Source organism: Oncorhynchus masou, chromosome 5 (assembly GCF_036934945.1).
Source record: "Oncorhynchus masou masou isolate Uvic2021 chromosome 5, UVic_Omas_1.1, whole genome shotgun sequence".
NCBI lineage: Eukaryota > Metazoa > Chordata > Actinopteri > Salmoniformes > Salmonidae > Oncorhynchus > Oncorhynchus masou.
Window position 1 is genome coordinate 92,028,364 of NC_088216.1, and position 16,948 is coordinate 92,045,311.

At 42.3% G+C, this 16,948-nt stretch overlaps 1 protein-coding gene across 2 annotated transcripts in view; it reads right to left on the reverse strand.

The window, feature by feature from the left end:
- Positions 1–16,948, reverse strand: part of znf831 (zinc finger protein 831) — a 116,371-nt gene that overhangs the window by 71,506 nt on the left and 27,917 nt on the right. Inside the window, exon 1 of one of the 2 annotated variants that reach the window (XM_064967074.1) lies at positions 15,236–16,500. The exons of the other annotated variant lie outside the window; for it this stretch is intronic. The gene's annotated coding sequence lies outside the window, so the exon portion shown is untranslated. Of the gene's footprint in view, positions 1–15,235; positions 16,501–16,948 lie in introns of those variants that run through there. 2 annotated transcript variants of the gene reach the window in all.

The window sequence follows — 16,948 nt, forward strand, 5'->3', positions numbered from 1 at the left end:
TTTATTTAACCAGGTAGGCTAGTTGAGAACACCTTTATTTAACCAGGTAGGCAAGTTGAGAACACCTTTATTTAACCAGGTAGGCTGGTTGAGAACACCTTTATTTAATCAGGTAGGCTAGTTGAGAACACCTTTATTTAACCAGGTAGGCTTGTTGAGAACACCTTTATTTAACCAGGTAGGCTAGTTGAGAACACCTTTATTTAACCAGGTAGGCTAGTTGGGAACACCTTTATTTAATCAGGTAGGCTAGTTGAGAACACCTTTATTGAACCAGGTAGGCTAGTTGAGAACACCTTTATTTAACCAGGTAGGCTAGTTGAGAACACCTTTATTTAACCAGGTAGACTAGTTGAGAACACCTTTATTTAACCAGGTAGGCTAGTTGAGAACACCTTTATTTAACCAGGTAGGCAAGATGAGAACACCTTTATTTAACCAGGTAGGCTAGTTGAGAACACCTTTATTTTACCAGTTCGGCTAGTCGAGAAGAAGTTCTCATTTACAACTGCGACCTGGACAAGATAAGCAAAGCAGTGCGACACAAACAACAGCACAGAGTTACACATGGAGTAAACAAACATACAGTCAATAATACAATAGAAAAATCTATATACAGTGTGTGCAAATGTAGTGAGATTTGGGTGGTAAGGCAATAAATAGCCTATGGTGGCGAAGTAATTACAATTTAACAATTAAACACTGGAGTGATAGATGTGCAGAAGATGAGTGTGCAAGTAGAGACACTGGGTTGCAAAGGAACAAGAAAATAAATAACAGTATGGGGATGAGGTATTTGGATGGGCTGTTTACAGATGGGCTATGTACATGTGCAGTGATCCGTCACTAACTTTAAGCTGATGCTTAACGCTAGTGAGGGAGATATGGGTCTCCAGCTTCAGTGATTTTTGCAATTTGTTCCAGTCACTGGCAGCAGAGAACTGGAAGGAAAGGCGGCCAAAGTAAGAATTGGTTTTGGGGGTGACCGGTGAGATATGCGTGCTATGGCTGGGTGCTGCTATGGTGACCAGTGAGCTGAGATAAGGTGGGGCTTTACCTAGCAAAGACTTATAGATGGAAGCGTGGACGCCTCATAGATGGATGCCTTACTATCCAAGATGGCGTAGCAGTCAGACGTGTTTGTCCTTCGTCTTGTCATGTCCCATGTATATATATTTTTCTATATTTTTCTTTGCATATCTTTTTATATTTTTCTAAACCCTTACTTCAAAATACTCTCCTGCAACCCGCCTCACCCAATGTGGTGTGGACCTGCTTTTTCTCTAAATTACTTTTCTTTGCCTCTATTACTGTAATCTCTCCAACATCAACTAGCCAGCTAACTAGCCAGCTAACGGTCATCAGCTAACCTCTAGCTTGGAAAGCTCTCGCCAGTTTGTACAACGCGATTCAACCAGAGCATACCGGACCTATTTTTCTCTCCATATCCCCGGATTCCTATCGCAAGCTCTGAACCTAGAACCTTCCGACCATCGCAGCTAAAGTCCCCTGAATGCTAGCTCTCTAGAGCAAAACGAACTGTTGGCTTACGAGGCCCATCGAATACATTCCGAAGCCACTAGCTAGCAGTCAGCTATCCTTTGCTAGCGGTCATCAGCTACCTTTATCCCGGACATCTCTCGCCAGTCTGTACAGCGCGACTCACACCAGAGCTAGTCGGACTTATTCTTCTCCATATCTCCGCAAGCTCTGAACCGATTGTTATTTTTTATTATGAATTTTTTTGTATGCCCCTGTAATTATAGCAGCTGAACGCACAGCCGCTAATCTTAAATGCTTTTTCTAGAGACAATATCTCTTTCATTATATGCACAGGTTTACCCCCACTGTATTCTCATCCTACTATACCTTTGTTTGTACATTGTGCCTTTGTAACGGATGTGAAACGGCTAGCTTAGTTAGCGGTGTGCGCTAAATAGCGTTTCAATCGGTGACGTTACTTGCTCTGAGACCTTGAAGTAGTTGTTCCCCTTGCTCTGCAGGCCGCGGCTTTTTTTGAGCGATGGGTAACGACGCTTCGAGGGTGACTGTTGTTGATGTGTGCAGAAGGTCCCTGGTTCGCGCGAGGGGACGGTGTAAAATTTTACTGTTACACCTTGAATATATTCTACCTGCTCCTTTTACTCTCTGTTCTGAACGTACTAGGCGTCCAGTTCTGTTAACCTTTAGCCGTACCCTTATCCTACTCCTCCTCTGTTCTCTGTTGATGTAGAGGTTAATCCAGGCCCTGCAGTGTCTACCCCCACTCCCATCCCCGAAACTCTCTCATTTGTTGACTTCTGCAACCGTAAAAGCCTTGGTTTCATGCATGTTAACATTAGAAGCCTCCTCCCTAAGATTGTTTTATTCACTGCTTTAGCACACTCCACCAATCCGGATGTCCTAGCCGTGTCTGAATCCTGGCTTAGGAAGGCCACCAAAAATCTTTACATTTCCATTCCTAACTATAACATTTTCCGACAAGATAGGACTGCCAAAGGGGGCGGTGTTGCAATTTACTGCAAAGATAACCTGCAGAGTTCTGTCTTACTATCCAGGTCTATACCCAAACAATTAACCGTTCCAGAAACAAGTCTCTCATCATTGCCGCTTGCTATAGACCACCCTCTGCCCCCAGCTGTGCCCTGAACACCGTATGTGATCTGATTGCCCCCCATTTATCTTGACCTAAACTGGGACATGCTTAACACCCCGGCCATCCTACAATCTAAGCTTGATGCCCTCAATCTCACACAATTTATCAACGAACCTACCAGATATAACCCCAAATCCATAAACACAGGCACCCTCGTAGATATCATCCTAACTAACTCAACCTCCAAATACACCTTTGCTGTTTTCAACCAAGATCTCAGCGATCACTGCCTCATTGCCTGCATCCGTAAGGGGTCTGCAAGCAAATGACCACCCCTCATCACTGTCAAACGCTCCATAAAACACTTCTGCGAACAGGCCTTTCTAATCGACCTGGCCGGGGTATCCTGGAAGGATATTGACCTCATCCCGTCAGTAGAGGATGCCTGATTATTCTTTAAAAGTGCCTTCCTCACCATCTTAAATAGGCATGCCCCATTCAAAAAATGTAGAACCCGGAATAGATATAGCCCTTGGTTCACTCCAGACCTGTCTGCCCTTGACCAGCACAAAAACATCCTGTGGCGTTCTGCATTAGCATCGAATAGCCCTCGTGATATGCAACTTTTCAGGGAAGTTAGGAACCAATATACACAGGCGGCATAAATATACACCAGACATAAATACTCCTAGTAACTTTTCCTATTCATGAAAATCGCAAATGAAATGAAATAAATATATTCAAACACAAGCTTAGCCTTTTGTTAACAACACTGTCATCTCAGATTTTCTAAATATGCGTTACAGCCAACGCTAGACAAGAATTTGTGTAAGTTTATCATGGCATAATGCTATGCTAGGCTCTGCTGGCAGCAGGCAACATTTTCACGAAAATAATAAAAGGAACCAAATTAAATCATTTCAAATTCCTTATATTAAGCAAAGCAGACACCATCATTTTCTAGTTTTGAAAATGTACAGATAGTCAGGGGCATACTCCAACACTCAGAAATAATTTACAAACAATACAAACAATACATGTGTGTTTAGTGAGTCCTCCAGATCAGAGGCAATAGATGACCAGGAATGTTATCTTGATAAGTGTGCGAATTGGATGATTATCCTGTTCTGCTAAGCATTAAAAATGTAACGAGTACGTTTAGGGGGTTTAGGGTGTTTATGGTGTTTTGGGAATTTATGGGGTTGAGGGTGTTTAGGGGTTTGGTGTTTTTGAGGGGGGGGGGGTTAGGGTTTAGGTGTCAAGGAGAATGTATATTATTTTCATTTTGGAATTAGGTGAAGTAGAAGGAAAAGTTGTCCAAAATATAAATAGTAAGGTAAAGAACAGTTACAGCAAAAAACAACTTAATTAGCAGTTATTTTTCTAAAAACTGCATTGTTGGTTAAGGGCTTGAAAGTAAGCATTTCACTGTAAGGTCCACACCTGTTATATTCAGCATTTCACTGTAAGGTCCACACCTGTTGTATTCAGCATTTCACTGTAAGGTCCACACCTGTTGTATTCAGCATTTCACTGTAAGGTCCACACCTGTTGTATTCAGCATTTCACTGTAAGGTCCACACCTGTTGTATTCAGCATTTCACTGTAAGGTCCACACCTGTTATATTCAGCATTTCACTGTAAGGTCCACACCTGTTATATTCAGCATTTCACTGTAAGGTCCACACCTGTTGTATTCAGCATTTCACTGTAAGGTCCACACCTGTTATATTCAGCATTTCACTGTAAGGTCCACACCTGTTGTATTCAGCATTTCACTGTAAGGTCCACACCTGTTGTATTCAGCATTTCAATGTTGTATTTGGCGCATGTGACAACTGCAATTTGATTTGATTTGACTACTACCAGTATGGATGTATAGAGTCTGGAACCATGACTACTACTAGTATGGATTTATAGACTCTGGAACCATGACTACTACTAGTATGGATGTATAGACTCTGGAACCATGACTCCTACTAGTATGGATGTATAGACTCTGGAAACATGACTACTACTAGTATGGATGTATAGACTCTGGAACCATAACTAATTCCAGTATGGATGTATAGACTCTGGAGCCATAACTAATACCAGTATGGATGTATAGACTCTGGAACCATGACTACTACTAGTATGGATGTATAGACCCTGGAACCATGACTACTACTAGTATGGATGTATAGACTCTGGAACCATGACTACTACCAGTATGGATGTATAGACTCTGGAGCAGGAGCCATGACTACTACTAGCATGGATTTATAGACTCTGGAACCATGACTAGTACTAGTATGGATGTATAGACTCACGAAACATGACTACTACTAGTATGGATGTATAGACTCTGGAACCATGACTACTACTTGTATGAATGTATAGACTATAGAGGTAGCCATGACTACTACTAGCATGGATTTATAGACTCTGGAACCATGACTAGTACTAGATGGATGGATGTATGGATGTATAGACTCTGGAGCAGGAACCATGACTACAACCAGTATGGATTATATACTCTGGAACCATGACTACTACTAGTATAGATGTGTAGACTCTGGGCCATGACTACTATTAGCATGGATGTATAGACTCTGGAACCATGACTACTACTAGTATGGATGTATAGACTCTGGAGCAGGAGCCATGACTACTACTAGTATGGATGTATAGACTCTGGAACCATGACTACTACTAGTATGGATGTATAGACTCTGGAAACTTGACTACTACTAGTATGGATGTATAGACTCTGGAAACATGACTACTACTAGTATGGATGTATAGACTCTGTGGCCATGACTACTACTAGTATGGATGTATAGACTCTGGTGTAGGAGCCATGACTACAACCAGTATGGATGTATAGACTCTGGAAACATGACTACTAGTATGGATGTATAGACTTTGGAGCCATGACTACTACTAGTATGGATGTATAGACTCTGGAGCAGGAGCCATGACTACTACTAGTATGGATGTATAGACTCTGGAGCCATGACTACTACTAGTATGGATGTATAGACTCTGGAACCATGACTACTACTAGTATGGATGTATAGACTCTGGAACCATGACTACTACTAGTATGGATGATGCTCTGGGGCCATGAGACTAGACTCTGGAGCAGGAGCCATGACTACTACTAGTATGGATGTATAGACTCTGGAGCAGGAGCCATGACTACTACCAGTATGGATGTATAGACTCTGGAGACATCACTACTACTAGTATGGATGTATAGACTCTGGAGCCATGACTACTACTAGTATGGATGTATAGACTCTGGTAGCATGACAACTACTAGCATGGATGTATAGACTCTGGAAGCCATGACTACTACCAGTATGGATGTATAGACTCTGGAAACATGACTACTAGTACGGATGTATAGACTCTGGAACCATGCCTACTACTAGTATGGATGTATAGACTCTGGAACCATGACTACTACTAGTATGGATGTATAGACTCTGGAGCCATGACTACTACTAGTATGGATGTATAGACTCTGGAACCATGACTACTACTAGTATGGATGTATAGACTCTGGAAACATGACTACTACTAGTATGGATGTATAGACTCTGGAACCATGACTACTACTAGTATGGATGTATAGGCTCTGGGGCCATGACTACTACTAGTATGGATGTATAGACTCTGGAGAATGACTACTACCAGTATTGATGTTTATACTTTGGAGCCATGACTACTACAGTATGGATGTATAGACTCTGAAGCCATGACTACTACCATTACGGATGTATAGACTCTGGAGCAGGAGCCATGACTACTACAGTATGGATGTATAGACTCTGGAACCATGACTACTACCAGTATGGATGTATAGACTCTGGAACCATGACTACTACTAGTATGGATGTATACTCTGGAGCCATGACTACTACCAGTATGGATGTATAGACTCTGGAACCATGACTACTACTAGTATGGATGTTAGACTCTGGAGCCATGACTACTACTAGTATGGATGTATAGACTCTGGAACCATGAATACTACTAGAATGGATGTATAGACTATGGAAACATGAAACTACTACTAGTATGGATGTATAGACTCTGGAAACATGACTAGTACTACTAGTATGGATGTATAGACTCTGGAGCCATGACTACTACGAGTGTGGATGTATAGACTCTGGAGCCATAACTAATACCAGTATGGATATATAGACTCTGGAACCATGACTTGTACTAGATGGATGTATAGACTGAAACATGACTACTACTAGTATGGATGTATAGACTCTGGAACCATGACTACGAATTGTATGAATGTATAGACTATAGAGCAGGAGCCATGACTACTACTAGCATGGATTTATAGACTCTGGAACCATGACTAGTACTAGATGGATGTATAGACTCTGGAAACATGACTACTACTAGTAGGGATGTATAGACTCTGGAACCATGACTACTACTTGTATGGATGTATAGACTATAGAGCAGGAGCCATGACTACTACTAGCATGGATTTATAGACTCTGGAACCATGACTAGTACTAGATGGATGTATAGACTCACGAAACATGACTTCTACTAGTATGGATGTATAGACTCTGGAGCAGGAACCATGACTACAACTAGTATGGATTATATACTCTGGAACCATGACTACTACTAGTATGGATGTATAGGCTCTGGGGCTATGACTACCACTAGCATGGATGTATAGACTCTGGAACCATGACTACTACTAGCTTGGATGTATAGACTCTGGAGCAGGAGCCATGACTTCTACTAGTATGGATGTATAGACTCTAGAACCATGACTACTACCCGTATGGATGTATAGACTCTGGAACCATGACTACTACTAGTTTGGATGTATAGACTCTGTGGCCATCACTACTACTAGTATGGATGTATAGACTCTGTGTAAGCCATGACTACTACTAGTATGGATGTATAGACTTTTGGAGCCATGACTACTACTAGTGTGGATGTATAGACTCTGAAGCCATGACTACTAGTATGGATGTATAGACTCTGGAGCAAGAGCCATGACTACTACTAGCATGGATGTGTAGACTCTGGAGCCATGACTACTACTAGTATGGATGTATAGACTCTGGAACCATGACTACTACTAGCATGGATGTATAGACTCTGGAACCATGACTACTACTAGTATAGATGTATAGGCTCTGGGGCCATGACTTCGACTAGTATGGATGTATAGACTCTGGAGCAGGAGCCATTACTACTACCAGTATGGATGTATAGACTCTGGAGCCATGACTATTACCAGTATGGATGTATAGACTCTTGGAGCAGGAGCCATGACTACTACCAGTATGGATGTATAGACTCTGGAACCATGACTACTACTAGTATGGATGTATAGACTCTGGAACCATGACTACTACTAGTATGGATGTATAGACTCTGGAACCATGACTACTACTAGTATAGATGTATAGGCTCTGGGGCCATGACTTCTACTAGTATGGATGTATAGACTCTGGAGCCATGACTACTACCAGTATTGATGTTTATACTCTGGAGCCATGACTACTACCAGTATGTATGTATAGACTCTGAAGCCATGACTACTACCAGTATGGATGTATAGACTCTGGAGCAGGAGCCATGACTACTACCAGTATGGATGTATAGACTCTGGAGCCATGACTACTACCAGTATGGATGTATAGACTCTGGAACCATGACTACTACCAGTATTGATGCTTATACTCTGGAGCCATGACTACTACCAGTATGGATGTATAGACTCTGGAACCATGACTACTACCAGTATTGATGTTATACTCTGGAGCCATGACTACTACCAGTATGGATGTATAGACTCTGGAACCATGACTACTACTAGTATGGATGTATAGACTCTGGAACCATGACTACTACTAGTATGGATGTATAGACTCTGGAACAATGACTACTACTAGTATAGATGTATAGACTCTGGAGCAGGAGCCATTACTACTACCAGTATGGATGTGTAGACTCTGGAACCATGACTGCTACTAGTATGGAATTATAGACTCTGCAGCCATGATTACTACTAATATGGATTTATAGACTCTGGTACCATGACAACTACTAGCATGGATGTATAGACTCTGGAGCAGGAGCCATGACTACTACCAGTATGGGATGTATAGACTCTGGAAACATGACTACTACTAGTATGGATGTGTAGACTCTGGAGTCCTCACTACTACTAGAACGGATGTATAGACTCTGGAACCATGCCTACTACTAGTATGGATGTATAGACTCTGGAACCATGACTACTACTAGCATGGATGTATAGACGCTGGAACCATCACTACTACTAGTATAGATGTATAGGCTCTGGGGCCATGACTACTACTAGTATGGATGTATAGACTCAGGAGCCATGACTACTACTAGTATGGATGTATAGACTCTGGAAACATGACTACTACTGGTATGGATGTATAGACTCTGTAACCATGACTACTACTAGCATGGATGTATAGACTCTGGAACCATGACTACTACCAGTATGGATGTATAGACTCTGGAGCAGGAGCCATGACTACTACTAGTTTGGATGTATAGACTCTGGAAACATGACTACTACTAGTATAGATGTATAGACTCTGGAACCATGACTACTACTAGTATAGATGTATAGGCTCTGGGGCCATGACTACTACTAGTATGGATGTATAGACTCTGGAGCAGGAGCCATGACTACTACCAGTATGGATGTATAGACTCTGGAGCCATGACTACTACCAGTATGGATGTGTAGACTCTGGAGCCATGACTACTACCAGTATGGATGTGTAGACTCTGGAGCCATGACTACTACCAGTATTGATGTATAGACTCTGGAAACTTGACTACTACTAGTATGGATGTATAGCCATGACTACTACTAGTATGGATGTATAGACTCTAGAACCATGACTACTACTAGTATGGATGTATAGACTCTGGAAGGAGCCATGACTACTACTAGTATGGATGTATAGACTCTGGAAACATGACTTGTACTAGTATGGATGGATTGACTCTGGAGCAGGAGCCATGACTACTACCAGTATGGATGTATAGACTCTGGAAACATGACTAGTACTAGTATGGATGTATAGACTCTGGAACCATGAATACTACTAGAATGGATGTATAGACTATGGAAACATGAAACTACTACTAGTATGGATGTATAGACTCTGGAAACATGACTAGTACTCGTATGGATGTATAGACTCTGGAGCCATGACTACTACGAGTGTGGATGTATAGACTCTGGAGCCATAACTAATACCAGTATGGATATATAGACTCTGGAACCATGACTAGTACTAGATGAATGTATAGACTCACGAAACATGACTACTACTAGTATTGATGTATAGACTCTGGAACCATGACTACGACTTGTATGAATGTATAGACTATAGAGCAGGAGCCATGACTACTACTAGCATGGATTTATAGACTCTGGAACCATGACTAGTACTAGATGGATGTATAGACTCACGAAACATGACTTCTACTCGTATGGATTTATAGACTCTGGAGCCATGACTTCTACTCGTATGGATGTATAGACTCTGGAACCATGACTACTACTAGTATAGATGTGTAGGCTCTGGGGCTATGACTACTACTAGCATGGATGTATAGACTCTGGAACCATGACTACTACTAGCTTGGATGTATAGACTCTGGAGCAGGAGCCATGACTTCTACTAGTATGGATGTGTAGGCTCTAGGGCCATGACTACTACCCTATGGATGTATAGACTCTGGAAACTTGACTACTACTAGTATGGATGTATAGACTCTGGAAACATGACTACTACTAGTTTGGATGTATAGACTCTGTGGCCATCACTACTACTAGTATGGATGTATAGACTCTGGAGTAGGAGCCATGACTACAACGAGTATGGATGTATAGACTCTGGAAACATGACTAGTACTAGTATGGATGTATAGACTTTTGGAGCCATGACTACTACTAGTATGGATGTATAGACTCTGGAGCAGGAGCCATGACTACTACTAGCATGGATGTGTAGACTCTGGAGCCATGACTACTACTAGTATGGATGTATAGACTCTGGAACCATGACTACTACTAGCATGGATGTATAGACTCTGGAACCATGACTACTACTAGTATAGATGTATAGGCTCTGGGGCCATGACTTCGACTAGTATGGATGTATAGACTCTGGAGCCATGACTACTACCAGTATTGATGTTTATACTCTGGAGCCATGACTACTACCAGTATGTATGTATAGACTCTGAAGCCATGACTACTACCATTACGGATGTATAGACTCTGGAGCAGGAGCCATGACTACTACCAGTATGGATGTATAGACTCTGGAACCATGACTACTACCAGTATGGATGTATAGACTCTGGAACCATGACTACTACCAGTATTGATGCTTATACTCTGGAGCCATGACTACTACCAGTATGGATGTATAGACTCTGGAACCATGACTACTACCAGTATTGATGCTTATACTCTGGAGCCATGACTACTACCAGTATGGATGTATAGACTCTGGAACCATGAATACTACTAGAATGGATGTATAGACTATGGAAACATGAAACTACTACTAGTATGGATGTATAGACTCTGGAAACATGACTAGTACTCATATGGATGTATAGACTCTGGAGCCATGACTACTACGAGTGTGGATGTATAGACTCTGGAGCCATAACTAATACCAGTATGGATATATAGACTCTGGAACCATGACTTGTACTAGATGGATGTATAGACTCACGAAACATGACTACTACTGGTATGGATTTATAGACTCTGGAACCATGACTACGAATTGTATGAATGTATAGACTATAGAGCAGGAGCCATGACTACTACTAGCATGGATTTATAGACTCTGGAACCATGACTAGTACTAGATGGATGTATAGACTCACGAAACATGACTACTACTAGTAGGGATGTATAGACTCTGGAACCATGACTACTACTTGTATGAATGTATAGACTATAGAGCAGGAGCCATGACTACTACTAGCATGGATTTATAGACTCTGGAACCATGACTAGTACTAGATGGATGTATAGACTCACGAAACATGACTTCTACTAGCATGGATGTATAGACTCTGGAGCAGGAACCATGACTACAACTAGTATGGATTATATACTCTGGAACCATGACTACTACTAGTATAGATGTGTAGGCTCTGGGGCTATGACTACCACTAGCATGGATGTATAGACTCTGGAACCATGACTACTACTAGCTTGGATGTATAGACTCTGGAGCAGGAGCCATGACTTCTACTAGTATGGATGTATAGACTCTAGAACCATGACTACTACCCGTATGGATGTATAGACTCTGGAAACTTGACTACTACTAGTATGGATGTATAGACTCTGGAAACATGACTACTACTAGTTTGATGTATAGACTCTGTGGCCATCACTACTACTAGTATGGATGTATAGACTCTGGTGTAGGAGCCATGACTACAACTAGTATGGATGTATAGACTCTGGAAACATGACTAGTACTAGTATGGATGTATAGACTTTGGAGCCATGACTACTACTAGTATGGATGTATAGACTCTGGAGCAGGAGCCATGACTACTACTAGCATGGATGTGTAGACTCTGGAGCCAATGACTACTACTAGTATGGATGTATAGACTCTGGAACCATGACTACTACTAGCATGGATGTATAGACTCTGGAACCATGACTACTACTAGTATAGATGTATAGGCTCTGGAGCCATGACTACTACTAGTATGGATGTATAGACTCTGGAGCAGGAGCCATTACTACTACCAGTATGGATGTATAGACTCTGGAGCCATGACTATTACCAGTATGGATGTATAGACTCTTGGAGCAGGAGCCATGACTACTACCAGTATGGATGTATAGACTCTGGAACCATGACTACTACTAGTATGGATGTATAGACTCTGGAAACATGACTATTACTAGTATGGATGTATAGACTCTGGAACCATGACTACTACTAGTATAGATGTATAGGCTCTGGGGCCATGACTTCGACTAGTATGGATGTATAGACTCTGGAGCCATGACTACTACCAGTATTGATGTTTATACTCTGGAGCCATGACTACTACCAGTATGGATGTATAGACTCTGAAGCCATGACTACTACCATTACGGATGTATAGACTCTGGAGCAGGAGCCATGACTACTACCAGTATGGATGTATAGACGCTGGAACCATGACTACTACCAGTATTGATGCTTATACTCTGGAGCCATGACTACTACCAGTATGGATGTATAGACTCTGGAACCATGACTACTACCAGTATTGATGCTTATACTCTGGAGCCATGACTACTACCAGTATGGATGTATAGACTCTGGAACCATGACTACTACCAGTATTGATGCTTATACTCTGGAGCCATGACTACTACCAGTATGGATGTATAGACTCTGGAGCAGGAGCCATGACTACTACTAGTATGGATGTATAGACTCTGGAGCAGGAGCCATGACTACTGCTAGTATGGATATAGACTCTGGAGCAGGAGCCATGACTACTACCAGTATGGATGTATAGACTCTGGAGCAGGAGCCATGACTACTACCAGTATGGATGTATAGACTCTGGAGCAGGAGCCATGACTACTACTAGTATGGATGTATAGACTCTGGAACCATGACTACTACTAGCATGGATGTATAGACTCTGGAACCATGACTACTACTAGTATAGATGTATAGACTCTGGAGCCATGACTACTACCAGTATGGATGTATAGACGCTGGAACCATGACTACTACCAGTATTGATGCTTATACTCTGGAGCCATGACTACTACCAGTATGGATGTATAGACTCTGGAGCAGGAGCCATGACTACTACTAGTATGGATGTATAGACTCTGAGCAGTGAACCATGACTACTACTAGTATGGATGTATAGACTCTGGAACCATGACTACTACTAGCATGGATGTATAGACTCTGGAACCATGACTACTACTAGTATAGATGTATAGACTCTGGAGCCATGACTACTACTAGTATGGATGTGTAGACTCTGGAACCAAGACTACTATTAGCATGTATGTATAGACTCTTGAACCATGACTACGACTTGTATGGATGTATAGACTCTGGAGCCATGACTACTACTAGCATGGATTTATAGACTCTGGAGCCATGACTTCTACTAGTATGGATGTATAGACTCTGGAGCCATGACTACTACTAGTATGGATGTATAAACTCAGGAGCCATGACTAATACTAGTATGGATGATCCTAACTGACCTAAAACAGAGAATATTTATTATGATTAAATGTCAGGAATTGTGAAAACTGAGTTTAAATGTATTTGACTAAAGTGTATGCAAACGTCCGACTTCAACTGTATATTGGGAATAGGGCTCCATAGGGCACTGGTCAACAGTAGTGCACTATATAGGGAATAGGGTGCCATACGGCACTGGTCAACAGTAATGCATTATATAGGGAATAGAGTGCTATTTGGGACTATCCCTTACTTTTGCATAATGGATGTTTGAGCTAAAGTGTTGTTAAAGCACTCTCTGTCAGAAGGCTGGTAGATATCAGCGCTGTAGAAATACTCCCAGGTCTCAGTAAGTTACAGCAGATCTCTAACTCTGACATATGGAGTTTTGTATGAGTCTCTGTGTGTAGAGTAAAGGTGGTCTAGAGTTGTTTTCCCTCTGGTTGCACATGTGACAGGCTGATAGAAATTAGGTAAAACTGATTTAAGTTTCCTTGCATTAAAGTCCCAGGCCACTAGGAGCGCCACCTCTGGATGAGCGTTGTCCTGTTTGCGTATGGCGTTATACAGCTCGTTGAGTGTGGTCTTAGTGCCAGTATTGATTTGTGGTGTTAAATAGACAGCTAAAAATATAGATAAACTCTTGGGAAATAGTGTGGTCTACAGCTTATCATGAGATACTCTACCTCAAGCAAAACCTTGAGACTTCCTTAGATTTCGTGCACCAGCTATTGTTTACAAATATACCAGAGGCCACTTACCAGAGGCCACTGTTCTATCCTGCAAAAAAGCTTTAAACTCTCCAGCTGTATGTTTTTGATGTCGTCGTTCAGCCACAATACAGGAGAATACATGGTGACCCAGAGACAGAACAGACATGATGTTGTCATGGGCTGGCTCCCAAATGGCAACCTATTCCCTTTATAATGTGTTACTGACTGGGTGTAGTGTCTTTGGGCAGATATGTTACTGACTGGGTGTAGTGTCTTTGGGCAGATATGTTACTGACTGGGTAGTGTCTTTGTGCAGATATGTTACTGACTGGGTAGTGTCTTTGGGCAGATATGTTACTGACTGGGTAGTGTCTTTGGGCAGATATGTTACTGACTGGGTAGTGTCTTTGGGCAGATATGTTACTGACTGGGTGAAGTCTAATCAGTTGTGTTTTCATGATATTACTGTCCAGTCAATCAGACATTACAGTGCTGAAGTTTAAGACTGTTGAAACTGTTCAGATGACATTGTAAATACTAGGTTCTCAGAGAAATACGACCACAATCATGCTAAACATCACAGACCACATGAGTAACCCTGGACAGAGGTCATGTAGCCATATAAGATCACTCACCTATCCACTGAGGTTCTCTGGGCTGCAGTTCTATTATAGTTATCCCTCTGTTCTTGTTGCTGTTACTGTCTCTGTCTTCTGCCTCGGTTCACATTCCAGGTCCTATAGACGCTCAGCAGAACAGAGTCAGGGTTCTATATCAACAGATCTTCCTCCAGAGCTAGGTGAAGGTATCAGTCACCAGGGTTCTGTATCAACAGATCTTCCTCCAGAGCTAGGTGAAGGTATCAGTCCAGGGTTCTGTATCAACAGATCTTCCTCCAGAGCTAGGTGAAGGTATCAGTCCAGGGTTCTGTATCAACAGATCTTCCTCCAGAGCTAGGTGAAGGTATCAGTCCAGGGTTCTGTATCAACAGATCTTCCTCCAGAGCTAGGTGAAGGTATCAGTCCAGGGTTCTGTATCAACAGATCTTCCTCCAGAGCTAGGTGAAGGTATCAGTCCAGGGTTCTGTATCAACAGATCTTCCTCCAGAGCTAGGTGAAGGTATCAGTCCAGGGTTCTGTATCAACAGATCTTCCTCCAGAGCTAGGTGAAGGTATCAGTCACCAGGGTTCTGTATCAACAGATCTTCCTCCAGAGCTTGGTGAAGGTATCAGTCCATGGTTCTGTATCAACAGATCTTCCTCCAGAGCTTGGTGAAGATATCAGTCACCAGGGTTCTGTATCAACAGATCTTCCTCCAGAGCTTGGTGAAGGTATCAGTCCATGGTTCTGTATCAACAGATCTTCCTCCAGAGCTTGGTGAAGATATCAGTCACCAGGGTTCTGTATCAACAGATCTTCCTCCAGAGCTTGGTGAAGGTATCAGTCCAGGGTTTTGTATCAACAGATCTTCCTCCAGAGCTAGGTGAAGGTATCAGTCACCAGGGTTCTGTATCAACATATCTTCCTCCAGAGCTAGGTGAAGGTATCAGTCCAGGGTTCTGTATCAACAGATCTTCCTCCAGAGCTAGGTGAAGGTATCAGTCACCAGAGTTCTGTATCAACAGATCTTCCTCCAGAGCTAGGTGAAGGTATCAGTCCAGGGTTCTGTATCAACAGATCTTCCTCCAGAGCTAACTCTCTCTCTCCAGTGATGGTGCTTTTCAGAGGAGCTGATCTGTTCTGTGCTGTTCTGTTATGCACATCTCTGTAGTTTGTTAGATCAGGTATTAGAGACAAACTGGTTCTGTTGTGCTCCTCTCTGTAGTCTGTTTGATCAGGTCTAACTGAGGAACTGCTACTGAGATGAGGAAACACACAGCCTGTAGCCAGCAGCACTCATGCAAATTAGAGAACAAGGAGAGAGAGAGAGAGAGAGAGAGAGAGAGAGAGAGAGAGAGAGAGAGAGAGGAGTAGGCAGTGTGAGAGCGAGAGAGAGAGAGAGAGAGAGGAGTAGGCAGTGTGAGAGAGAGAGGAGAGAAAGAGCAGAGAGAGAGAAGAGAAAGAGAGAGAGAGAGAGAGAGAGAGCGAGAGAGAGAGAGAGAGAGGAGTAGGCAGTGTGAGAGAGAGAGAGAAAGAGAGAGAGAGAGAGAGAGAGAGAGAGAGAGAGAGCGAGAGAGAGAGAGAGAGAGAGAGGAGTAGGCAGTGTGAGAGCGAGAGAGAGAGAGGCAGTAAAAGAGAGAGCGGAAGGGTGGGGGGATAGTATGATAGCACTGTTAGACAAAGAGTTTCAGAGCAGAAGTTGACAATATGCTGAGAATCGGGAGAGGAGAAACAGTCTAGTAGCGTGA